Here is a 12,079-nt window from a genome sequence, read left to right on the forward strand (position 1 = left end):
CGTCCACACAAGCTACATTTACCGATCGCAGATTAAAAAGTGACGGCACCGACATTCATGGAGATGTGAGGCTGGTGTCTAGCTGATGAAAGGGAATCCATATGATGGTAAGAATGATGTTTTTTGTGGTGGACGACACACTTTTTGGTGCAGTACTGCCACCTCTCGGTTGGTGACGTTTCTAACATGAAAAATTAGCTTAATGTAAAGATGACTGAAGAAGATGATCTCAAGAAGTACAGTACCTGTTAAGATACATAATTTGATTCTGATGCTGTGCTCAAAAATACTTGTGAAGTACTTAAATAAATTTGTTCATGATGGTTACTAATGATACTACATTATTTAGTGTAATTCATTAATGAAGAGTTGTAAATACATATACAAAATAATGCTTAATCCTAAATATTTCCTTTTACTATAAATTACTATAGTATTGTAATTGTGTAACACCTGTATTTATTGGATTACATTTTTTTGCTGTTATATACTTCAATTGATTCTGTTTGGTACAGCATATTAGCTGCAGTAATTAATTGAACTGAACAATTATGCCTCATATGCTTAATTGAAAGTTTTGTGGATCAGCAAGATATGATTGTCTTGGATTTAAGTTGCTCAGATTTTAAAATGAAAATTGCAAAAAATAGCTTAGATGTAGCTTAGCTTGCTACATTTCCCAGAGTGTAGCTTTTAGTGTAGTTAAGCTACATTTTAAGTAGAGTAGCTTATTGCTTAGCTCACTACAGTACATGTTCTAGTAGCTTGCCCAACGCTGGATATCCATAGCTTTATTTTAATTTCACGGGACCTTTAAACCCTTTTCTTTCACACTGTACAGTTGCGTTGAACCTGGCCAAAGCACGCTTGTCCCCCCTCCCGTCTCCCCCAACGGCCCACACTCATTACTTTCAGGTCTGAGCATGCTTGCGTCATCGATGATGCGCTGTTCAGTAAGCGCTTTCGCTCAGCACAGTGGAGTTTTTTTGTTTTGTTATTTTGTTTTAGAGGTTTGATATGCAGTGACACGCAGTCAAATATTTCACCAAACAGATAAATCACTTTTGACACTCGTAAACAATCATAAAGTCCTCAAGCTGCAGGAATTAGGAGGTTTGCTGAAGGTGCAGCTGTGGTGCAGTGAGGAATTTGCATCTTTAATAAACTACGACAGTTTGCATTTATTGAACAGTAAGAATGATTAATAAATCCATATGAAAAATTCCCTTAAAAGTCATGTCTCGCTTTCAGTTTCGGGCTCAGGCTTGTTTTGCACTCACACACAAGCGTACCACACCAAAGAACACCTCCTACAAACGGGCCATGGCCAGCCAAGTGAACTGTGCCTGAGCCAGATTCAGAGCACTCATACTTCTCCAACGATCCGGGAAACAGGCCTTGGCACAGTTTGGATAGCGTAGTGTGAGTACACCCTTAAATGCAGAATTGTTAGTAAAATCATGATCTGGCCCTTCCCTTATACTTCTTCTTTCACATGAACTGCTGAGATTTATGACCAAAGTTTCATCTTTTTTATGTCTTCTTTGATGTTTTTCATATAAAATGAGGCAAAACCTCTAATAATGGTTTTGCTGAGATGCTTAATGAAAAGAATGAGTGGAACTTGTTTATGATTAAGTTTCTTTAACTGTCAAGATTCTTGTGCTGAAGATTTATTGGAGCGGTGTGAAAAGAGTCAGGGTCAGCAACTTTATTCAAATGAATAAAGTAGAAATAGAACAAAACAAGACAAAAGGGCAAATAGCTTCAAGTCCAGACTGCTTGCTGTTGCTATGGTAATATGGATATCATAAAAGCATAAGGGAATTTTGCCTATATCAGTCCTTTGTGTTGTTTTAATATTTCCCTATAATGCCACTTCATTTGGTTCACTAATCCACAACAGCCTGGCCCCTCTCCTGCCACAATCATTTATTAACCCTTGTTTATTTTTCGGAATTAAAAGGAGTTATTGGTTTGTGTTTGGTATTTTTGCAAATGAGCTTTAAATGTCAATGTTTATTCATCACAGTCTTGTATAACTTGATTGAATGGCAACCTGTAAATCTGCAGATGTTTGAGGCACGTAGGTAATACAATTAGGCAAAATAGTAATGTTTAATTTGATAATCATTAAAATGTTGTTTTTTTCATTCATTAATATGTTATTTTAAAACTATATGCTGTTCTCGAAACTACTAAGAGATGATTTGGAAATGGTCCGTTTTGCTGGACTTATAATTTAGTGTATGTGTTTGAGTAAAACACTTTTTATTCTTGTTTCGCAAACTATTGGAAATATTTCTTATAAATTTAAATGTAAAAAAGTTTTCATTTAGAGCAGGGGTGCTCAAACTTTTTTTTATGAGGGGCCAAAAACCAAACTGAATTGATGCTTGCAGGCCGAAGGTAAACATAGTTGCAATGGCTAATTTCTTAAATCTATTTAATAATGTTTAATGTTTTTTATATATATTTTATAATGAACTTATTACAGTAAAAACAAAATTTAATATATAAAAGCATTACAATAGTTTTTTGCTCGCTGATGTCTTTTGCATTGTTCTCTATCTGTTGAGTGACAGTATTTACATCTTTAAAAAATCTGATTAATTTACAAGATTTAATTAAAACATTTCATTCCAGTTGGCTTTTTTAGCTCAGCAATAAAATACAAAAAGGTTGCTTCAAATTAGAAATAAGGATCTCTATGTTAAAGGCATTCACCACCAACCAGCTCCGTCATTCTCACTCTCCTCTCAGATGGGGTGGCAAGCCAAATCAAAGGTTACAATGGGCCAAGGTTGGTGGAAAAACCCTGATTTTCAGTCACAAAAATTTAAATATTTGAGCAATTGTCTTTTTACCGATGGATTGATGCTAAAAAATTATCTCCATGGATGCTCCAAATTACATATTAACATTAAAATATTACCACTTTACTTACCTACAGTACATGCTATGGTAATTCCAGTACATAGTTAAACTAAACATTTTATCATATATCATATCACATCATATCATAGCATATCATAGGTTTTGTGTAAAAATACCTTGTGTAAATTTAGGATTTACTCAGGGATTTGCTCTGGGTCAATTTAACATATAATTCAACAAAAATATCTGCCCCCTGTGACACGAAGACCACCAAACACATACATGCTCTCTCTCTTCCTCAACACTGGTTGATCCCTGAGGTGGTCTGCAGCCAGTCTAGGTGAGAAATGATATCAGTGTCAGTTATTTTTACTCCCACCCTTTATATAGCATGTTTTAATAAATCTTTGAGGCCATCTTCAGGAGACCAAATGAGGGAGAATTCTTCATCGCGGCTTTTAGACTATATGAGTGATCACAAATTATTAAAGAATAATTCACATAGGAAAGTCTGCCTATTTTGGGTTGAGGAGCGTTTGCTGGCAGTTCTCTTCTACTGAGGGTCACCTCGTTAAGAGTTTGAATATGTTTTTGACAAGATAACAAGTTGTCACAAGATGACAAGTTTAGGGGCGTTTACGCTGTTTTCAACTTAAATCTAAAAACTTAATGCATTTTGTAAATTCATTTACATGGCAGTCCAGTGCAGTTTTGGAGGATCATTTTTTTGCCAGATCTGATGTGATTATTAGTAAGAGGATCACAGTATGCTCAAATTCATGTTTCTTTGTGACCACTAATTTTCTTCCTGATAACTTTACTTTGACTTTTCTAAATTCCTGATTGCAATAATTATGATTTAGTACATAAAAAAAACTCTCTAAATTTGTTTATCTTATTTGATTCTGTAAAATTAAGTGAGGTTTATTCATAAACTAATTTCGAGAGGATCACATGCTTATGATTTATCACGGCCGGTCTCGCACTTGCTAATCACCAACTTCCAATCATATGAGCCCTAACCTACTATAAATAGCCACAGTTTTCAGTTCACTTTATCTTCGTTTGGAAGAAACCCCCCTCCTCCCCAATTCTCCTCCTTTACCTCTGATTGGGTGGCACGGCGGCCCAGTGGTTAGCACTGTGAGCCCCACAGCAAGAACACTGCTGGCCCTGGTTCCACAGGACCGGTGGGTGTTTCTGTGAGGAGTTTGTATGTTCTCCCCGTGTCCGCGTGGGTTTTCCCCGGGTTCTCCAGTTTCCTCCCACCATCCAAAGACATTTAACATACATAACAATCAAGCTTTTAACTATCCCCTTGTGTTCCCTTAGCTACAGCAGCAGGGGAGTTCTGAGATCCACCGAGCTCAGGCTCCCCTCTCGCTCTGCCAACGGGAGAAAGCCCCGGGTTCGAGGAGCCCTTGAGCTCGGGGCTCTCTCCCGGGACAGCATGCCAAACAAGCTTTTGTAAATCATCAGCTAAATGTGAACTCTTGAATACACATTTTTCTTTAAAATAAAGTGCTAATAAGTCAGACAACCTTACATTTTCTGTTATCTGCTAATTAACAGTTAGGAAAACTTGTGAAACTAACGTTTCTGCCTTGGGTGACAGGATAGTGCAGTTCGTTTGCATTGCAGTCAAACACTGAAGTTGATCTTCGAAGTTCTAAAGTTGCTGACAAACTAGTGTAAATTACAAAAACTCAAGACATACAGTAGCTGATAAGCTCTATAATAAGGGTCTCTTATGATTTAGCCATTTTTATATGGTGACAGGTGAATGCAATAGTAGGTTCTTACACAATTGTAGAGATTGGAGTTACAGAAATGAAAATCGGGTTTACATCAGAACTCACATCAGACTGATGACAATGTCCTAAAACCAACCAAATATCAACGTCTAATGATGTTAGAGCTTGCTGTTGTGTGGACGTTACCACTATGACGTCTATCAGATGTTGGATCTTGGTTGCCATACCTGAGGAATAAATGTCAGTATTTGACGTCAGTATTATGTTGTTTAAGGATGTTTGCTCAATGTTGGATTTTGGTCACTTTCTACCACAACCTAAAGTCAACCAAATATCTACATCATTTGACGTCATTATTGGACATTAAAATAACGTTGTCCATAGACACTGGCTAGCCATTGAATTTTGGTCACCTGACATCACAACCTAGATCTATCCTAATATTAACATCTTATGAGGCTGTGTGCCTGCTGGGCAATAACTAAATGCACTACAGAATGTTACGTTTACACACATCCACAAATTAAATGTAAACACATCAGCTTTATACAGCATAATACTCACTACTCCTTATTCTTGAGTACTTTTGAAAAGTCTACTTTTTACTCATACTCTGAGTAATATTTACAACAGATACTAAACCATCCTGAAATCTTTAGCATATTATTTTGAACATACTATGGTTTGGGACATACTAATTCTATTTTTAAATACTATTTAGGATGGATAGTGTGCGAATTGAGAGACAGCATAGGACACCGGCCCTCCAAGAATCCTGAGAAAAAGAACTTAATTACAGTAATTTGAGTATTTGTAATTAGTTACTTTACACCAATGCATAAAAGACTCAGGAATGGCAGATTATCCTGCTGCTGCTTCTCCAAAAAGGTAGGTAATTAAATGTGAAAGAAATGTGATTGATGTGTCGAGATGATTGACATGGGATGTAAGTAAGTAACATAGCGATCTGTTAACAAGGAAGTAGTATGTCCCAAACCTTGCACACTCTTCTGTTACAGACTTAAAAGTACAGTATATACTTTTCCTTTACAAAAATAGTCCATACTTTTAGGGCATAGTATAAGTATGTGAATTAGGATGCAGCACTACTGAGTTTAGCGCCAACGTGCTTCAACACACTCGCCAGAAAGTTTGGAGCTTGATTAGCTAGTTCAGGTGTGTTTGATTAGGGTTGGAGTTAAACTATCCAAGACACTGGCCATCCAGGACCGAGTTTTGAACACTCCTGTCCTATTGGATAACAAGGTCCTAGAAATGCAGTGCAGGTGATTGTGTGAGCTGTCTGTTTATTTTACAGTATAAACAGAAAATGTGCAGTTTAGCAAACAAAATATTATTTTATAATTGTTCTGTAGATGAGTACTAAAAAACTCAGCATATACCTTTTTCTGATGGAAGGTCATCAAACTTTTTTATTGTTTGATTATTTTATTTAGCATGCAAGAGATGGTGCATCCATCTTATGTTTCATGTCAGCGCTAGTGTAGCTTTTGTAAATTGAATGGGTTAAAACTTTACACTTCACACTCATACACTATGGACAATTTTAGCTTAACCGATTTATCTGTACCTCATGTCTTTGCACTTTGGGGGGGAAACTGGAGCACCCGGAGGAAACTAATGCAAACGCAGGGAGAACTCGCAAACTCCACATAGAAATGCCAACTGACCCAGCCGAGGCTCGAACCAGCGACCTTCTTGCTGTGAGGTGACCGTACTAACTACTGCGCCCAGGTGGCACCAATCAGGTTTATATTCAAAAAACCACACAAATTACAACTGCACCGGATTTTATTTTAATTAAATCAAACCTGCCAAGTTTGTGCATACACAATCTATAAGACAGCTTTATATGAGAAACACAATAAGGTCTGTTAAATTAAACAAAAAAACAAGTATAAACAATAGAATAGAATAGAAAAAAATTCAAACCCTAACTAACCCTAACCCAAATAATTGCAAACACTTAAAAAATAATGTTTGCCATTTGTTCAAAGTACTTATTTAAATTGAGCTGAAACAACACAATTCCTGAGGTTTTTTTTGAGACAACTTGATTGTTTTATGTTCAATACACCCAAATTTGTAAAAAACAAATAAGCTAAAAATTCCTTTATGTTGTCCTAGCACAAATGGATTTTGTGGAACCTAACATTTTTTACAGTGTCAGATTGCAAGTAGGCTGGGTCAGTTGGCAATTCTGTGTGGAGTTTGCATGTTCTCCCCGTGTTGGCGTGGGTTTCCTCCGGGTGCTTCGGTTTCCTCCAGAAGTCCAAAGACATGCGCTATAGGTGAGTTGGGGAAGCCAAATTGTCCTTAGTGTATGTGTGTGAATGAGACTGTACCTGTGTTTTCTGGTGATGGGTTGCAGCTGGAAGGGCATCCGCTGCGTAAAACATATGCTGGATAAGTTGGCAGTTCATTCCGCTGTGGTGACCCTTAATTAATAAAGGCATAAAACCGAAAAGAAAATGAATGAATCAATGAAGTAGAAAAACTAACTTTCTTGTAAAACATATTTTAATAATCATAATTTACACTGCAGTTAATTTTGCAAATGAGAACTTTGGTTAGAAATGACGGAAGAGATAAATCATCGGTGCATAACTTTGCAGGTTTTCATATGCAACGTGAACTCAACAGGTATAAAAGTGAACGTGTTAAGTTTGAGAACTAGGGCACATAACACACAACTTAATGCTCATTATAAAGCTTACTCTTTTACTAATTTAAAATAGCAGGTTTGTGGTTCTTAAATAATGACAACAATTTGTGTGGAGTGCCAAAAACAGATCATAGCTTTGGAAGATGCTCAGAGACAAAAACTATTAATCTTGTAAAAAAACAACGTTGAGCTTTTAGAAGTGTTAACACTGTTGGCATCCTTGTTGATTTTAACATTTCACAGTACAGGGAAAGGAAGTGTACTTTCATGTGTACATTCCCACTGTGTGCTCATGGTTTTTGAGACCTGCTGAGTGAAACTACTATAAATACTGTGAATAAAAAAATCCCTAACCTGATTCCATTTTGCGTCGTAAATGAATGACTCATTATACTGTGTTTAAGCTGATGTAATGTGAACTTCTGTTTAAGTTGAGTAACACATTTATTTTGGGAAAGCTAAAATGGGACAGCAAGAGAAAGTGAGGTGCTAGTGAGGTATAAGTTCTTTCAAAAGAAATTCATTCACAATTCAATATACTGTAAATTGTACACTTAATAAAAAAATAATCATTGGAGTAACATATCGTATCAATCAACAAAACTCGTTAACTAATATCAAAGATAATTTGTGAATTTTCCACACAAGATTTATAGAAACATGTAATACATAATTCTAAGCTCACAAAACCAACAGGAGGATAATTATGTGGTGAGATTTAAATGTAGTTGGGCGCTCTTATTCTTATCTTTGATCATTTTATTCAAAGTAAACATTTCTGATTGGTTTAGGTTTAGTTAACGATAACAACCTTGAATATGCTTATATACTCATCAGCCACTTTATTAGGTACACCTGTCTGCCTCATTCCATCATTGATTTTCTTTCCAGCGTAGTGCCTTTATTTATCTGAGGTCGCCACAATGAACCGCCAACTTATCCAGCATATGTTTTATGCACCAGATGCTCTTCCAGCTGCAACCCCCTGGGAAATATCCATACACACTTATTCACCACATACACTCTGGACAATTTAGCCTACCAATTCACCTGTACTGCATGTCTTTGCACTGAGGGGGGGGTTGGGGGAGGGGGGGCTACAGCAGTAGAAGTGCCACTCCTGTCAGGTAAGAACAGGAAACCGCGGCTATGATTATCACCAAATTTGGACTATAGAAAATTGGAAAAACGTTGCTTGGTCTGAGTCTCAATTTCTGCTCTGATATTCAGATCAACAACATGAAAGCATGGAATTGTGTGGGGGCTATTTTCTTGGCACATTTTATGCCCACTAGTACCAATTGAGAATTGTCTCAACGCCACAGCCAACCTGAGTAATGTATCTGACCATGTCCAACCACAATCTTCTGATGGCTATTTCCAGCAGGATAACACACCATGAAATAAAGCGTGAATCATATCTTGAACATGACAGTGAGTTCACTGCACTCAAATGGCCTCAACAGCCACCAGTATTCAATCCAACAGAGCACGTTTGGGATGTGGTGGAACGGGAGATTCGCATCATGGATGTGCAACCAACAAATCTGCAGCAACTGCACGATGCTATCATGTCAATATGGACCGAAATCTCTGAGAAATATTTCCAGTACGTTGTTGAACCTATGCCATTAAGAATAGGTGCACCAAAAATGCAGTAAACTCCAATAAGCAGAGTAGGGACTTGATCACTGTTTGATATTTGCATCACACAAACCTCTTCAGTTCCATTCACACTCTTGTTTTATTTTTTTGATCGTTCGCTGTACGTTTGATTATTTTACTGCCATTATTTGCATACCCAGTGTGCTACTGGCGACTGTTTCACATATTTTTACTCTTGGAATGAAAGGTTATTTTTCACCATGGCAAATAAAATTTTATATATATATATATTCAGATTGGAGGTAAAACTTAAAGTAATTTAAATTTATTGGGTATAAAATCAGCATGCACCACATAGTATAATAATAATAATTATTATGTACTTTATTGCATTAATTTGATTTGAAGAATTGTGTTTATGATGTTAAATTGCAATATTGCAAAAATCACATTTTAATGGTGTAATGTTATGTTTCTCCTAATGCCTTTTATGACACTTGTTGCATTTGTAACTGACAAGGCTTTAATGTACTGTAATAACAGCATTTGCCTAATGCATGCCGTATCTATAGACTTGACAACCGTGGTCTAAAGAACTGTTTTAATGGTCTGAATCACAGACTGACAAAATAAGAGAGAATCACACAAAAGATCAACATGCACATCTGTGTTTATGTACTTCTTAATAGACAAGCATGTAGCCATAGGCTCTGTGCACTCCTGGAAAAGAGATGGAGAGAATGGAAAGAAAGAGAGAGAGGAAGGAAGCAATCAGAATAAGAGTCATTGAAAAAACTGCCAGCAGGGATGTATTAATAATGCACTAAATTCAGGGTCATGAGCAGTGTTCATGTGTGCCCTTGTGCATGTAAACATCGCCAGTCTTTACATTCATTTCCGTATCCTGGTTTTGGAAGGACATGAGGGGTAAATATGTATAAATGATGGGGTTGTGTGGTGTTTAAAATTGAAAACTGAGGATAGTATTTACAATTTCGCCTCTAATTTGCCCACCATTAGACCATAAATGATGTAAGTGCATGGCTTTATCCTCTGTATATCATTAAAGGCAATTGAGGATGCATAAAATGCAAGTCAGTGGCACTTTAAAAGTCAAAATAATACATTGAGGTCTTGCAAAATGGGACAAAGAAACAATATTTACAGCATTATTACTCCTAATCCACAGCTTTGGCAAACAGTCAGCATCTTCATGACAGTCTGACGCACTAGTGTCTCTTTCCTCTGAGTTTTCTGTCATTTCTGACACAGCGCTTCCTAACTATTGACAAGCTACTCTAGACAATCTGTGTTTTCACTTATGCAGAGGGGTGCTGTTAGGGATATTCTGAAATAAGATCTAAAAATAACTGTGAATAGTGAACAGAACTTGTTCATGCAAAAGTATGGCAATCTGATCACCAAGCACCTCACAACATATAAATCAATGCTTTAATGTTATTAAGAAAATGTCAACACCAACAAGGTATAAGACTGTACAAACATTCAACTACTGGACATAATCTTCCATAACTCATGTTTTGCACATCATTTTCTCAGCTGTGATTTTTCGCTGCTTTTGTTCTTTATTATGGATGAAACTTACCCGCATTTCAAGTGTTGATTAAAACAAAAAGAATGGAGCAAGAATACAATGTATATTTAAACAGAGGCTCTGTTCTGTCTCTTGATTATATTCACTGTTTACATATTCACATTGTTATATTCATGTTTCTTTCATGGGGCCAGTGTGAATATAATCTAAAACTCTGACTCTCAACCTAAAAATAATGCTCTGATAACACTGAAAAAAAATGGTTCAAAGATGATTCCTTGGATTTACGTTTTTTTTTTTTTTTTTTTTCCGGTTAAGTGGTTGTAAACAATTTATTTGGGCTGAACTTAAACAAACAAGTTAAGTTGAAAATTACTAAAGTTAATTTGTTTCAATTTAACACATACTCTATAAATTGTTTGCAACAATTTTGCAGATATAATTTGTTTCAGTGAAATGGTTAACTGTTGTTCCACCTTCTTTGGCACATCATATTTTGCAGCCTCTCCACAGATACACTCAAGGCTCAAAAAATGGGCTACAAAAATTGCACTTTTAGGGGTACTGCGACTTGTCACTGGGGCAGGACCATCAAAGAGACATCTTTATACCTTATTTACCTTAAAATATTAATACAGTAGTTCCTAAGAATGCATATATTACTACTATAAGGTAATAACGTGCACATTTTAGGGGTCCGTCCAATGAAATGAATCATGTCTGGGGATATATTATGCATATAGGTTAAATGAATTCTAGTGGTAACTGGACTGTCTGAGCTGTTAAATAGATAATTGCCGGTCAATTTATGCAACGGGTTTTAAGCCCAATTAGAATTAAGCTGCATTTGCCACCAGCGCTTGATGTAATTATACAAAAATTGCTTCCATTGATGTTGTTTTGCCCCACAGTGATACACAGCTGAAGAATTATTCGTTTTAGTGTTGCAGTAGCACTCAAAGTATGAGGTTTATGGCTATTTAAGCATGATTGTGAATCATGCAGTTTTGTGTTTAATGTTGAGATGTGTTTAACATACACTTAGATTGCGATACATGATAAATAAAATAATTAATGTCAGTCAAATGACCACTATTGTATAGCAAGAGAGGGTTTTTCTCTGTTAGGGCAAGAAAAACTGATCTTCAGGCTCTTTAAACTGCTGAAGCACTCAATATTGGACTGACTGGAATATTGCTTGTGCTTGAAAGCGCGGGTACTGTATTATGGGTTTCTGTGCACCTCATTTTCTGTTACTTAATTAAGCAGCATGTAGTCTTTTCAGTGGTGATTTTTCAGGCGGAAACAACATTCGGCTTTTGTTTTAAAAGACATGGGAAGGACATTAACTCTTGTTTGATTGATTGCACCTTTCAGTTTTGGCTTTCAGATCAGTGGCAGTATCTTTGTCTCTGGCCTCAGACGTGACAGGCATTTGCAGTTTTGTGCTGTGCTGAGATATGTCGTTTTTCTAAAAATTGTCCCAATTGTATTTAAACAGTTATGTGTTGTTGTTCATGAAAAATAAGTATGTATACAGAATACAGAACATATATTTTAGTGCAGTAGAGTTATTTTAGGACCACTAAGATTTATTTTTAA

The sequence above is a fragment of the Danio rerio genome, chromosome 13, assembly GCF_049306965.1.
Source record: "Danio rerio strain Tuebingen ecotype United States chromosome 13, GRCz12tu, whole genome shotgun sequence".
NCBI lineage: Eukaryota > Metazoa > Chordata > Actinopteri > Cypriniformes > Danionidae > Danio > Danio rerio.